Source organism: Rhinoderma darwinii, chromosome 2 (genome assembly GCF_050947455.1).
Source record: "Rhinoderma darwinii isolate aRhiDar2 chromosome 2, aRhiDar2.hap1, whole genome shotgun sequence".
Taxonomy (NCBI): Eukaryota; Metazoa; Chordata; class Amphibia; order Anura; family Rhinodermatidae; genus Rhinoderma; species Rhinoderma darwinii.
In genome coordinates this window covers 36949207-36964875 of record NC_134688.1, presented here as the reverse complement: position 1 = coordinate 36964875, position 15669 = coordinate 36949207, and the positions used below count along the sequence as shown (strand labels likewise).

The 15669-nt window shown below is 43.6% G+C and overlaps 1 long non-coding RNA gene across 1 annotated transcript in view; it reads left to right on the top strand.

Moving 5' to 3' along the window:
* Positions 1-15669, top strand: part of LOC142742099 (uncharacterized) — an 82230-nt gene that overhangs the window by 2043 nt on the left and 64518 nt on the right. Inside the window, exon 2 of the long non-coding RNA XR_012881303.1 lies at positions 104-170. This is a non-coding gene — a long non-coding RNA (uncharacterized LOC142742099). The remainder of the gene's footprint in view (positions 1-103; positions 171-15669) is intronic.

Below are 15669 nucleotides of genomic sequence, written 5' to 3'. Positions count from 1 at the left end.
ATGGCCGTTGGATTAGTCCACTTCATCATTATGCGGGGGTGTGATGCGATCGTTAACATTGTATTTTCATTTCGGTATTATTAATTTCTATTTTTTTATCTAGATACTACGGTTCTTTATCTGTTTCGAAACTGGTAACGTGTGTGCCATCTTCTGAGAGACGTTGAACGGTAAATACAGGGGAAAGTCCCGACATGACTGGAAATCCCCTGTTTTTAAATGTAACACAAGACGTTTACCTCAGGAATTTGAAATGCAGTTTGTTTGGGGGTTCTTTTTGCTACCAAAAAAAAGGCCTCGTTCACAGTTTATTGCGGGCATTAGAAATGTTAAAGAGGCTCTGTCACCAGATTTTGCAACCCCTATCTGCTATTGCAGCAGATAGGCGCTGCAATGTAGATTACAGTAACGTTTTTATTTTTAAAAAACGAGCATTTTTGGCCAAGTTATGACCATTTTTGTAGTTATGCAAATGAGGCTTGCAAAAGTCCAAGTGGGCGTGTTTACAGTAAAAGTCCAAGTGGGCGTGTATTAGGTGCGTACATCGGGGCGTTTTTACTACTTTTACTAGCTGGGCGTTCTGATGAGAAGTATCATCCTCTTCTCTTCAGAACGCCCAGCTTCTGGCAGTGCAGACCTGTGACGTCACTTCCCCAGGTCCTGCATCGTGTCGGCACCAGAGGCTACAGTTGATTCTGCAGCAGCATCGGCGTTTGCAGGTAAGTCGATATAGCTACTTACCTGCAAACGCCGGTGCTGCTGCAGAATCAACTGTAGCCTCTGGTGCCGATGTGGCCGACACGATGCAGGACCTGGGGCAGGAAGTGAGTGACGTCACAGCGTGATCTCTCGAGAACACGCTGTGTCTGCACTGCCATTAGCTGGGCGTTGTGAAGAGAAGTGGATGATACTTCTCGTCAGAACGCCCAGCTAGTAAAAGTAGTAAAAACGCCCCGATGTACGCACATAATACACGCCCACTTGGACTTTTACTTTAAACACGCCCACTTGGACTTTTGCAAGCCTCATTTGCATAACTACAAAAATGGTCATAACTTGGCCAAAAATGCTCGTTTTTTAAAAATAAAAACGTTACTGTAATCTACATTGCAGCGCCGATCTGCTGCAATAGCAGATAGGGGTTGCAAAATCTGGTGACAGAGCCTCTTTAAAGGGAATGTGTCGCTAGAAGTTTTTTATTTTTTTTTCAGTTAAACTATTATTTGAGTGATTACACATTGTTTTAATTTTTTTCAAAAGTCTGGAAATATTATAAATTAGATTCTAATTTATAACATTTCCATGTGCTGGCCACTAGAGGGAGCAGTTCCCAAAATTGCAGCATGGTCACTGTGGTAAAGCAACCGCTTTGATGTATGCTGCAAATTTGGGGTAGACACACTCTCTCTAGTGTCCTCACACAATCCCCCCTCCCTTATTCTGGCTAGTGCCAGGAGAAGGAGGGGTTTGAATGTGTTCAAACCTCCTCCACTGTGTTCTGCCATTTTCTGAGCTGCACAGTGTAGGAGGATTAGATACAGGGCTCAGCAGACAGTATCACACGAACATAATGCACACATCACATACACGAACGTAAATTACCTGCTCCTGCCGTCTACACTCCTTCTCTTCCCTGTGCCTTCGCTTCGTTGAACATATGGCCTGAAGCCGTCATCTTACTGTCCAGCAGCGGCTTCCGGTCCACATGAAAATGGCGTCGGATTTCGCTCTACGAACGAGCTTCGTTTTGGTCTATGTGGGAGCGGCGCATCCCGTTCGCATTCTCTATGGGGATGTATATGCCGTATTCCATCTCTGTATGTGTCATTAATCAACACATACAGATATGGGGAAAAAAATGGCAGCCCCCATAGACAAGTAAAAGTCAGAAAACATTAAAAAGTAAAACATGAGAGCACAATTACTTTTTTTTTTTGTTGAAAGCCCGAGCTGTGCTTTCTATCACCCAGGTGCAAAAAAAAGGGCAGGGGTGCCACACAAAAAGTGCACAAGGATGCGGTCTATCACAGCCCTTCTCTTAAAAGAGAGAGGCCCCGCATAACAATTTCCTGACCCTCCAAGCCTTAGGCCAAGAGGATCGATAATCCCCCCCCCCCCCCCCCCTTGCCGAAGCTTAGGGAGACCCAACAATACTCCAGGGCTTCTACCTGGGCTGCCACCCCAGTGTCCACCTTGGAGCCTGCGTCTACTTGCACCTCCCTTTCGAAGAAGGGAGGCCGGGTTGCAGGGGAAAAAGGAACAAGAAGGCCACACATTTTCCCCCCTAGACCTTGGAAGGGTCCCAAAAGGGCACTGCATCCGAAATCCTGTGACAAACACACAGTGAAAAAACAAAATTAAATAAGTGGATGTGCGCTGTGATACAGCCTGGACATCCGCCAGGTATAAAAATTCCTCATCTCCCAGCCAGAAGGCCGGGAGAATAAAGGTGTGTACTCATATAGTGTGAAAGGGAGTGCGTGCAAATGTGCCTACACTCCGTGGGATCCCACCCTCTGAGTTAGGGCACCCCAGGGTCACCAGCCCTGGGGCACATAGCAACTCGGGCTTCCTCGATCCGGCGTTCGCCTGGTCACCTACAAATGGTACCTTTAAACCAAATGCGTACACCAGAGCGATGACCGTTGTGGTTCCCTGCCCTCACCTTGGCGTTCTGTCATCCCCCTACGATAACCGCTGTACCACCGGCAGGGATGATTACTAACCTCAGCTTGAACAGGTACTACACTTCATCTTAGCCAAAAGGCCGAGAAGCACAATGAAATACAATTTTTGAAAATATTATATTAAAAGCAATATGATAAAAAAAATTCATGACACCTTCCCTTTTAACCCCTTCAGGACTGAGCCTGTTTTGGCCTTCAGGACGAAGCCGATTTTTCAAATCTGACATGTGTCCCTTTATGTGGTAATAACTCCGGAATGCTTTTGCCTATCCAAGTGATTCTGAGATTGTTTTCTCGTGACATATTGTACTTTATGTTAGGGAAAAAATTTGGTCGATAAATTCAATATTTATTTGTAAATAACACCAAGATTTGAAGAAAATTTGCAAAAATTTGCATTTTTCTAAATTTAAATGTATCTGCTTGTAAAATAGATCGTAATACCACACAAAATAGTCACTAGTTAACATTTCCCATATGTCTACTTTAGCATCGTTTTTTGAACATACTTTTATTTTTCTAGGACGTTACGAGGCTTAGAACTTTAGCAGCGATTTCTCATATTTTCAAGAAAATTTAAAAAGGCGATTTTTACAAGAACCAGTTCAGTTCTGAAGTGGCTTTGAGGGCCTTATATATTAGAAACTCCCCATAAATCACCCCATTTTGAAAACTGCACCCCTCAAAGTATTCAAAACAGCATTCAGAAAGTGTTTTAACCCTTTAGGCGTTTCACAGGAATTAAAGCAAAGTAGAGGTGAAAGTTACAAATTTCATTTTTTGTTTTACAAAATTCATTTGTAATAAAAAAAAATCTATACCACAGAAGGTTTTACTCGAGAAATGTAGCTTATTATTTATTGCCCAGATTCTGCAGTTTTTAGAAATATCCCACATGTGGCCCTTAGTGCGCTAATTTACTGAAATACAGGCCTCAGAAGCAAAGGAGCACCTAGTGGATTTTGGGGCCGCCTTTTTTTTAGCATATATTTTAGGTACCATGTCAGGTTTGAAGAGGTCTTGTGGGGCCAAAACAATAAAAAAAAACAAAAGTGACCTCATTTTGGAAGCTAAATTTATTTGAATTCGTATGTGAAGATGAAAATCTACTTTTTTTCTGAAAAAATGTAGAAATTTTTTATTTTTTCAAGGAATAAAAGAGAAAAAACACCCCAACATATGTAAAGCAATTTCTCCCGATTATAGCAATACTCCATATGTGGTAATAAACTGCTGTTTGGACCCACAGGAGGACTCAGAAGGGAAGGAGCACCATTTGGATTTCGAAATTCTGATTTTGCTGGAATAGTTTTCAGTGCCATGTCGCGTTTGAAATGCACTGGAGGGAACAAAATAGTGGAAACCCCCGGAAAGTGACCCCATTTTGGAAACTACACTCATCAAGGAATTTTTCTAGGGGTAAAGTTAGCATTTTGACCCCACAGTTGTTTTGCTGAATTCATTGGAATTATTCTGTAGAGGTAAAAATCTACTTTTTTTCTGAAAAAAGGTAGCCATTTTTAATTTTTACAAGGAATAAAGGAGAAAAAGCACCCCAACATTTGTAAAACAATTTCTTCCGATTACGGAAATATGCCATATGTAGTAATAAACTGCTGTTTGTACCCACAGCAGGTCTTAGAAGGGAAGGAGCGCTATTTGTCTTTTGGAGCTCACATTTAGCTGAAATGGTTTTTGGGTGCCATGTCGCATTTGCAAAGCCCCTGAGAGGCCAAAACAGCAGAAGCCCCCCAAAAGTGGAAATTACACCACTTAAAGAATCTATCTAGGGATATAGTGGGCATTTAGACCCCACAAGTCTTTTGCAGGATTTATTAGAATTAGGCCGTGAAAATTAATATTGACATTTCTTCCACTAAAATGTTGCATTTTTTCAATTTCACAAAGGATAAAGGGGGAAAAAGCTGCCCAACATTTGTAAAGCAATTTCTCCCGAGTACGGCAATACCCCACATGAGGTCATAAATGTTTTTTAATTATAAAGTAATTAACCCTTTCTGGACTGATCCATTTTTTCTTTTCCTTTTTAGTTTTTTCCTCCCCGCGTTCCAAGAGCCACAACTTTTTTATTTTTCAGTCAATAGAGCGGTATGAGGGCTTATTTATTGAGGGACGAGCGGTCGTTTTTATTGGTACCACTTTTTGGTACATACAACTTTTTGAGCACTTTTTATTACATTTTTAGGTAGAGCCAAGGTGACCAAAAAACAGCGATTTTGCCGTTTTAAATTCTTTATTTTTCACGTGAGAAGCTCCATACATCACCCCCAACACTATGTTATGCCCAGTTTGTGCCACTGAAGACAAATACCTCATAAAATATGAACCGGGTTCTCCTGGGTATGGCGATGCCATATCAGTGGACGTAGACTGGTGTTTGGGCACTCTGCAGGGCTCAGAAGGGAGGGAGCGGCATTTGGCTTTTGGGGCGCAGATGTAGCTTGGTAGTAGTTCTGTTTGGGGTTTTAATGGTGTTTCAGTTTATAATGTGGGGGCATATGTTATCTGTGCGGGGTACATCAGGGTATATGTTATCTGTGCGGGGTACATCAGAGTATATGTTATCTGTGCGGGGTACATCAGGGTATAATAAGAGGGTATAATAATGCAGTAAATAAATAATAATCCGCAGATATGTGGCCGGTGTCGCACTGATAAATGGCGCCCGATCTTATCTGCTTTTGGAACGCTCTGCACATTTTGTATCGCTATATTCTGAGAGCCAGAACTGTTTTATTTTTTCTCCACCGGAGCCGTGTGAGGGCTTATTCTTTGCGGGACAATCTGTTGTTTTCATTGGTACCATTTTGGGGTACCAGAAATTTTTTTGATTACGTTTTATTCCATTTTTTGGCAAGCCGGGTGACCAAAAACCATCAATTCTGACAATGTTTTTTATTCTTTTTTTTTATGGCGTTCACCCTGGGCTATAAATGACCATATTTTATACTGCGGGTCGGTACGATTACGGCGATACCATATGTATATCATTTTTTTATGTTTTGCAGCGTTTGTGCAATAAAATAACTTATTTATAAAATAAATTATTTTTTGTCACCATATTCTGAGAGCGATAACTTTTTTATTTTTCCGTCAAAAACGCGGTGTAAGGGCTTGTTTTTTGTGGGACGGGTTGTAGTTTGTATTGGTACCATTTTGGCGTACATGCGACTTTTTGATCACTTTTTATTGTATATTTTGGGAGGGTTGGCAACCAAAAAATTGTGATTCGGGCACTGTTTTTCGTTTATTTTTTTCGCGGTGTTCACCGTGCGGGAAAAATAATATTACAATTTTATAGTTGGGGTCGTTACGAACGCAGCGATACCAAATATGTGTACTTTTTATAACGGGTTAATTTTTTTCCTATAATAAAAGACTTATTATAGGAAAAAAAGCATTCTTTGTTTATGTCACTTATAACTTTTATTTTTACACTTTTTAAAAACATTTTTATTATCTTTTTTTTACTTTTCTTACTTGTCCCACTAGGGGACACTTAGACTTGCAGCTTTGATCGCTGCTGGAACACATTACACTACACACGGAGTGAAATGTGTTCTAACTGTCATTGTGACGTAACTGTCACACTGACAGGAAGCATCGGAGGACCGGCCGGAGGCTGCTCCTCCGAGGCTTCCGTACATGGCAACCCGGAGGTCATTGTCTGGCCTCTGGTTGCCGTGAGAAGGATCGCCAGCCCCCGCAAATGCATGTGGGGGGCTGCCGATCCGCTGTAAACCTCTTCAATGTGGTGATCGCAATCGACCACCGCATCGAAGGGGTTAATTGCCGATCCGCTGTAAACCTCTTCAATGTGGTGATCGCAATCGACAACCGCATCGAAGGGGTTAATTGCCGATTTCAGCAGCGACAGGCCGCTGATCGGCAATGGGGAGTGCAGGGCAGACACCCTGCACAGTTAACCGCCGCTGCGGTGTAGCGCCGCGCGGCGGTTAACTGTCAAAGCACTGACGTTCGTGCACGTCAAGGTGCGCGAAGTTACTGCACACATTGACGTGCATTAACGTCAAGGTGCGGGAAGGGGTTAAAGGGTTTGTCCACTACCGGAGAACTAATGACCTAGCCACCTGATAGGTCATCAGTAAATGATCAGTGCTGGTCCAGTATCCCGCACTGATCAGCTGCTCCGGCAGGTACCGGATGTGACCGGAGCATCTGCTTCTGCCATGGATGTCCGGTGCTCGGAGGCAGCTGACGAGTGTCGGGACGGCTTATCTGTATGAAAAACCGCCCCATGCCAGACGACCCCATGACTACTGAGCTTAGGAGGTCTCTGGTGTCCGGTAATTCACGACCTCTTTAAGGAATTTTGAGGCAGATCTTGAACTGCCTGAACTTTTTTTTTCCGCCCATGGCCTTGAATCTAATGCAAGGGTCAGGGGGAAAAAAAGCTCAGAAATGAGTGCCGTGCGCAGTTGTTTTTTGTTTTTTTTGCCTCCCATTTATTTTAAGGCTATGTTCACACGGGGTATTTTGCCGAGTTTTTTGACGCGGAAACCGCGTCGCAAAACTCGGCAAAAACGGCCCGAGAACGCCTCCCATTGATTTCAATGGGAGGCGTCGGCGTCTTTTTCCCGCGAGCAGTAAAACTGCCTCGCGGGAAAAAGAAGCGACATGCCCTATCTTCGGGCGCTTCCGCCTCTGACCTCCCATTGACTTCAATGGGAGGCAGGAGAAAGCGTATATCTCGCTGTTTTATGCCCGCGGCGCTCAATGGCCGCGGGCGAAAAACGGCGCGAAAATCGCCGCTAAAATCGGCGTGCAGGGAGAGGAATATCTGCCTCAAAGTTCCAAACGGAATTTTGAGGCAGATATTCCTCCCCCAAAATACTCCGTGTGAACATAGCCTAAGGGGAGGTCAGAGGCTGAAACCAGGTTAAGAAATAACACGCCACTTTTTTTTTTCCTCCGCGAGCGGCCAATATCCGCCCTGGAAAAATGTACTCTGCCTCCCATTGAAATACAACGGGGGGTAATTTGAGCCCTTTTTTGGCGCTGTTTCTGTGTCAAAATGAGTGCCAAAAAACTCCTTGTGAAGTAACCCTTTGGGTCCGCTAACGCAGTGTTTTTTTGATGCGGAAATCCGTGCCAAAAAATGCCCCAAATCACTCCTCATTGATTTCAATGGGAGGAAGAGGTGGTTTGGTTTTTTCCCCCGGGTGGACTTTGGCCGCTCACTAAAAAAAAAAAATGGCATTCTCTTTCTTTGATCGGTTTCTGCCTCTGACCTATTGAAATTCATGGGAGGTAGAAAAATCCCTGTGGCGCTCGTTTGGAGCATGTCTTTGCATTAGATTCAACAGCCGCAGGCAAAAAAAAAATACAGCACAAGGGCTGATTCAGTCGTCCGTGGCTTTTTTTCGCACGCAAAACACGCTGCGTTTTGCCTGCGCAAAAGCCTTACCTGCTCCGTAAGGCAACATCATATGATGCGCGGCTGCATGGTTTTCTCGCAGCCGCCATCATTATGACACGCCATTTGGATGTTTGTAAACAGAAAAGCACGTAGTGCTTTTCTGTTTACATTCATCCTTTTGACAGCTGTTGCGCGAATCAGGCAGTTCGCACGGAAGTTCTTCCATGCGTCCTGCGTGGTTTTCACGCACCCATTGACTTCAATGGGTGCGTGATGCGCGAAATACGCGGAGATATTGATCGTGCCGCGGTTTTTACGCAGCGGACAAACGCTGTGCAAAAAGCACGGACTGTCTGCACTGGCCCATAGACTTCTATTGGTCCATGCGTGCCGCGTGAAAACCACGCGGCCTGCACGGACGCAATTCACGGTCGTCTGAATCAGCCCTTAAAAAGACACTGGCGATTAAAAAACTGTTTCAAAAAGGGAATTTTGAACCAGATTTGTTCTACCTGTCAAAAAACTTAGTGTGAACTATACCCTCACATTTATCTTTTTTACCTGCCTCCTGCAAGATAGGGCACAACACTTATAACACCTTTTTTTTAATTATTTTTGCCCTGAGGAAAAATGCCGGTTTTTCCTAGGGGAAACAATAGAGGAATTTTTGTAATATTTTTTTGGCGCTGATTTTTACGCAGTTTAGGGCTTGCTCACACGTAACGGATTTGCTGCAGAAAATGTCTTAAGCATATTCACCAACTAGCAGATCATCCACTACGTAAAATCCGCACCATTTCATGTGTTTTTTACTGTGTTTTTTGCTGCGGTACATCAAAAAACACGGGAATTCAGTCCACATTCTGCAACAAGAATTGACGTGCTGCGGAACTACAATTACGCACCGCAGGTGAATTTCAGGACAGAATTTTTCTGCAGCGTCCGGATGACGTTTGTTCAATCGTACACTCTTTGCCTCTACTGTATTCTACTGCGTATTTTCCGTCCGCAATTCTGGATGATAAATACGCAATTCCGATACGTGTGCACAAGCCCTTATGCATCAAAAACACGCTGTGAGAACGGGGCCAGTTTTTGATCTTCAGGACCACGCAGAATATTTGGATTTTCCATCTTGCCATTTAAGAAATTACAATTTTTTTTTATTATGTTTTGCATATTAATTTATATATATATTTTTTTTTTCTTGAATTATGAGGGACAAGCATGCTTTGTCTTTTCCTTTATCGCTATTAATCGCTCACCAACAACAAACATATATTTGTAGTACAAGTTGTGACGTTTATGAGGATACCTGTATTCCCTCAGTGCATGGGGACCTTTATCTGGTCTCAATCGTGACGCCAGCCCCAGCGCTCATGACTACAATGGGGTCTTCCCTGTTGTAACGCACTGGGATCGCAGGCTTGACTGGCACTGAGGGAGTTAACTGCCGGGATCAGAGTGCGCCAGTTACATCAGGTCCTTTACGTACTCTTATTTTGTCAAGGTGTGGAAAGGGGGTGACTAACTGTTATTTTCTATGATGTGGCTCTGCATTGCTTCAGTTCTTCATCTTTGAACATGTTATGCAACTATAATCCACGTTACATTTGAGTCACTATGTAAATACATGTTAAGCTCTGCTCACACCAAATCTTTCCTTTAGGGGGAGTTCACACTTGAGTTTTTGACACAGAAACAGCGCCGCTAAACGCGCCAAAAAACGGCCAAAAATGCCTCCTATTGATTTCAATGGGAGGTGGAGGCGTTTTTTCCTCGCGAGACAAAGAATGAACATGCCCTATCTTCGGGTGTTTATGCCTCTGCCTCTGACCTCCCCATTGACATCAATGGGAGGCAGAGAAAGCGTATTTCGCGGCATTTTAGGCCCGCGGCGAAAATCAGCGTGCAGGCAGAGGAAAATTGCGTCAAAATTCCAAACGGAATTTTGAGGCAGATTTTCCTCCTGCAAAAAACTCTGTGTGAACCCAGCCTAAGGTTTGTCATAAATGCTAGGTAAATCTCCCCACTTATGCCAAACGTAAAGGGCCTGTACCTTAGCATATGTCATACAGAGGTGTACGTCATACTAGGCCCCCACCTGGCGCATAAAATGGCTATGGACGCTTTTTTGAGGATGTTATTTATTTGTGATAAATAGATGAGTCAATGTGTTTAGTGTTACGCCCCATTCTCATCGCGTTTGTGCTATCCGCCGAGCGTATCATTTTTTAATTAAAAACGTGGACCTTTGAAAACTTATACAAACGTGTATAATTTTCTGTTCTCGTCTGTTTTTTATAGCGTGTACGTTTAGCATATACTCCTACATCGGTTTACGATTGTCCGTTTTTTTTACTTAAACAAAGTATACGGTTTTTTTTGTTTTTTTTAAAGTGAACACTGATCAACTGGTGGATTTACTGTATGTAAACAGTTACACACGTATAGCATTACATTTGCATACGTCGTCCATTGAGATCAATGCAAAAAAAGCTACGTCGCGTATACCTTTTTTTTTTTAAAGTACAGAATAGCGTAGCAGACTACACTTTTCAGTGCTTTAAAAAACAATATCCCACCATTAACCCCTTAGTGACCAACAATACGCCTTTTCACGTTCGTCACTAAGGGGCCTTAGGCTAGGCTGACGCCTTTTCACGTGAGCCTAGTCTAAGTCCTGCACGGGTCTCCCGTGCAGGCTTGAGCCGGGGCTCAGCTGTCTGTTGACAGCTGAGATCCTGCTCTAAATGCCGCCGTCAATAGCGACAGCGGCATTTAACTTGTTTACAGAGGGAGTGAGCTCCCTCTGTCACCCATCGGCGGCCCGCAAATGCAATCGCGGGTCTCCAATGGGTTGTCATGGCAGCCGGGGGCTTGATAAAAGCCCCCAGGTCTGCCCTGGACATATGCCTGTTAGGGTATGTGCACACACACTAATTACGTCCGTAATTGCCGGACGTATTTCGGCCGCAAGTATCGGACCGAACACAGTGCAGGGAGCCGGGCTCCTAGCATCATAGTTATGTACGATGCTGGGAGTCCCTGCCTCGCTGCAGGACAACTGTCCCGTACTGAAAACATGATTACAGTACGGGACAGTTGTCCTGCGAGAGGCAGGGACTCCTAGCATCGTACATAAGTATGATGCTAGGAGCCCGGCTCCCTGCACTGTGTTCGGTCCGGTACTTGCGGCCGAAATACGTCCGTCAATTACGGACGTAATTAGTGTGTGTGCACATACCCTTAGGAGGCGCTGACAGGCAATCATGCTCTGGTATACGAAGTATACCAGAGCATTATAGCAGCGATCTGAAGATCGCACAGTAAAGTCCCCTAGTGGGACTAATGAAATAAATAATAAATGTGAAATAAAGATTATTAATAAAAATTACAGTAAAAAAATAAATCCATTTTTTTCCATAAAAAGTGGTTTTATTTAGTAAAAGTGTAAAAAATAAATAAAAGTACACATATATGGTATCGCCGCGACCGTAATGACTCCATTAATAAAGTTAATATGTAATTTAAACCGCAAGGTGAACACCGTAAAAAAAAAACGCAAAAAACAATGGCGAAATTGCAATTTTTTTCCATTGCCCCCAAAAAAAGTCATAATAAAAATGAATCAATAAGTCCCATGCACCCCAAAACAGTACCAATCAAAACTACGTCTCGTCCCGCAGAAAACAAGCCTAAACAAGCCTAAATTGATGGAAAAATAAAAAAGTTACGGCTCTTGGAAAGCGACGATGCAAAAACAAATAATTTTAGTTCAAAAGTGTTTTTATTGTGCAAAAGTCGTAAAACATAAAAAACCTCTACATATGTGGTATCGCCGTAATCGTACCGACCCATAGAATAAAGGTAACATGTTATTTACGCCGCACAGTGAACAGCGTCAATTTAAAAACGCATAGAACAATGGCGGAATTTCAGTTTTTTTTTATAATCCCCCCCACCAAAAAAAGTTAATAAAAAAATTATATGTACCCTAAAATGGTGCTATTAAAAAGTACAACTAATCCCGTAAAAAACAAGTCCTCATACAGCTATGTAGACGAAAAAAATAAAAAAGTTATAGTTCTTTGAATGCGACTATAGAAAAACGAATAAAATAGCTTGGTCATTAGGGCCTAAAATGGCCTGGTCACTAAGGGGTTAAACCATGACAAACATAGACCAAACGGATGCTATTTCGGTCTACGTTGGACCTATTAGGGTATGTACACACGGCAAACATGTAAAATACGGAGCTGTTCTCAAGGTTTTTAGCAGTCTTTTAATCAAACTAGTGTTTTTTTGCAGCGTTTTTTTAAGGCTGTTTTTCTGTTGTCCATAAAAAACGGCTCAAGAAGTGACATGCACTTCTTTTTACGCGCCTTTTTTTTAAAAATGTGGCGGAAAATAATGTCTCGTCGGAACAGAACTCTGTATTTCCCATTGAAATCAGTGAAAACACTGTGTGAACATACCCTCATGAAAAACAGCCTCTGATTTTCAGCCGTTTTTTATGCGTCATCCGTTTTTTTGATGCGTTTCTTACGCCCGTTTTTGGAGCTGTTTTTCTATTCAGACAATTAAAAACGGCACAAGAAGTGACATGCACTTCTTTTTTTACGGGGAGTTTTTTAAACGCCGTTTTTACAAACGGCCGCGTAAAAAAACGCCCCCTGGGAACGAAACACTGTTTTTCCCAGTGAAATCAATGGGCAGATGTTTGGAGGCGTTCAGCCCCTGTATTTTCAACTATTTTTTGAGGCGTTTATGGCTCGAAAAACTGCATCAAATAGGCCGTGTGAACATACCCTTAAAGTCTATGTATACGCCGAGCTATACGTTTCAATACTTTTTTAGTGTTTAAAAACGTATACGCTCGGCGGATAGCACAAACGCCATGTGAATGGGGCCTAACTTTGTAATTCATCTTTATCAAAGAAATAATTTTACTTTCGGAGATACAGCTGTTCTGTATTCTCTTTACGAAACAGCTGTAGCCCTCATTTTACACTGAATCCGTCAGTCTTGCAGACCTGACGAGTTCAGTGTCGGCGGGTTCTGCGTGTCTGACACGCAGGATCCACCGGTAATCGAAAAAAAAGTCTCGCTGCAAAAATTCTGTATATCACGGACCAAACACGCTCGTGTGTGGGAGGCCTAATTGGCAGTATAAATAAAATTTCAACTGTGTTCTGCGAATTAATAAAATTACAGCAATACCAAATATATATAATTTTTTCATATTTTTACAAAATAAAAACAATTTGTTAAAATAATAGTTTACCACCATATTCTGAGACCCACTACCATTACTAACGTTATATTGTAATAGGATCGTTATGGATGCGGCGATACATGTATATTTTTGTAGTTTTTTTTTTTCCCCATTTAAAAAGAAAAAAAGTTATTCACCCCTTAACGACATCCGATATACAGGTACGTCTGATGTACGCTACTCAAAGATTGCAAAGGTTTAGTAGCTGAGCCTGCACCATACGCAGCGGGTGTCGGCTGTTTAAAACAGATGAAACCCACCTGCAATGGCTGGGATCAGAGATAACTTCGATCCCAGTTTTTCAACCCCTTAGATGCCGCGGTCAATAGCGACCAGAGCATCTGAACGGTTAGGAGAAATCACGGGGTGCCGATAGGTCGCCATTGCAGCTGGAGGCCTATTGATGCCACCCAGGTTTGCCATCAGTACCCTACTATTAAGCCTTGCTAGAGGCCAGGCTTAAAAGTGGGGAACATATAAAGGCAATACATAAGTATTGCAGTGTATGGCATGAGCGATCTAACAATCGCATGGTAAAGTCTCTTAAAGGAACTAAAACAAATAGGTAAAAAATTATTCATGTTTTTTATAATATAAAAAAATTAAAACAACTAAAAGTGAAAAAAAACACCTTTTTTAATTTTTCCCAAAAAATAATGTAGGCAATAAAAAAGTTAACCTATTTGGTACCGCCGCATCCGTAAAATTCAGAATTGGTAAAATATCACATTATTTAACCCGCCAGGAGAACACAATAAGAAATACAATTCCAACGCTTACCTTTTTTGATCACCTCGCTTACCCCCAAAAATAAATTAAAAACGGATAAAAAGTTGTATGCAACCCAATATGGTACTAATAAAAACGACAGCTCTCGCCACAAAAAAAAGCCCTCTGACCGCTCTATTGACAGAAAAATTGAGTTATGACTCTCCGAATATGGCGCCACCAATTTTTTTTTATAACATAGTTTTATTCTTTGTAAAAAGTAGTACAGCATAAACTAATAAAAAAAAAAAGAATATACATTTATACACATTAAAAGGAGTGATGGTCGCGAGCCACATTCCAAATATGGAGAAACAAGTAGCGGAAGTGAAGAAAGTGGTACCAGTGATATTTCATGTTTTAAATTGTACAAACAGAAGAAAATATGTATTATACCAATCGAATTGGCACGGTTAAAAGGTTAGGAAGGGGGCGTGGCTTAGGCATGGCGGTGTGAGGACGCGTGCGACTGCAGCTCCGGACTCACTCCGCCGAAAATCGCCCGATAGGGCATACTCGCCAGCCGCCTGAACCAGTATGACAAGGGGGAAACACCGTCGGCACCTCCCGGACACATCGAGCACCCCGTCCATCGGCCGGTTCCTCCGGTCCAAGCAAGAAGGCACCCCACAGCGGTCCTCCTCGTCCCCTCCAGTAGGCCGCAACCAGCCTTCTCCGTCGCCGCGGGGACACACCCCGCCTTTTTCCCCCTCGTGCCAGCCACAGCTCGGCGCCTGCACTAGAGACCCTGGAGGAGAGATGCAGCCGGCAGACAGAGGTCAGTGTGGGGCAGAAAGCACAGGGCCACCTCCACCGGCCCAGACAGTGGCAATCCCCGTCCTCCACATTCATCACCAGCCAGTTACCAGACACGAGGCCCCTAACTTGCCACAGAGGGGCAGGGTACACGAGGCGCCGCCACCACCACCAGCCCAGAGGCCGTCAATCGTGCCAGACAGCCAGCAGAGCCAGGGGCTGCCGGTCATTTTCCGAGAGACCCCCTCCCCACCCCGCCAATGCACACGGGATCACCACGCAGGCCTGCCCCTGGGCCCCCCGCCCTCCATGGAACGGACCCTGGCAGAACTATCGGAGATGGTCAGGGTATTGCCCACTAAAACTGACTTGGACCTCCGCCTCGCATGACTAGAGGAGAAACACGACAGGGCCATCGGGGAGGTCACGCAAGATATACGTGCCCTGGCCGCGAGAGTAGACACTTTAGAGCACCAGCACTCCGTTGACTCCCTGGACATATCGGTCCTTTCCCAGTCCTTGGCTACCCAAGCTACGCAACTCCGAGACCTCTCCCTACACTTGGATGATGTTGAGAACAGGGGGCGGCGTAACAACTTGAAACTGAGGGATTTGTCTGAGTCTGTACCCCCCGATGGACTATACGATGCTGTGACCCACATTTTCAACAAGCTCCTGGAGCGCCCGCAGGATATGCCCATAGAGATGGACAGAGTTCACAGACTGGCAAGTCCCCGGAATGGAGACGGCAACCGACCCAGGGATGTTATATGTAGAGT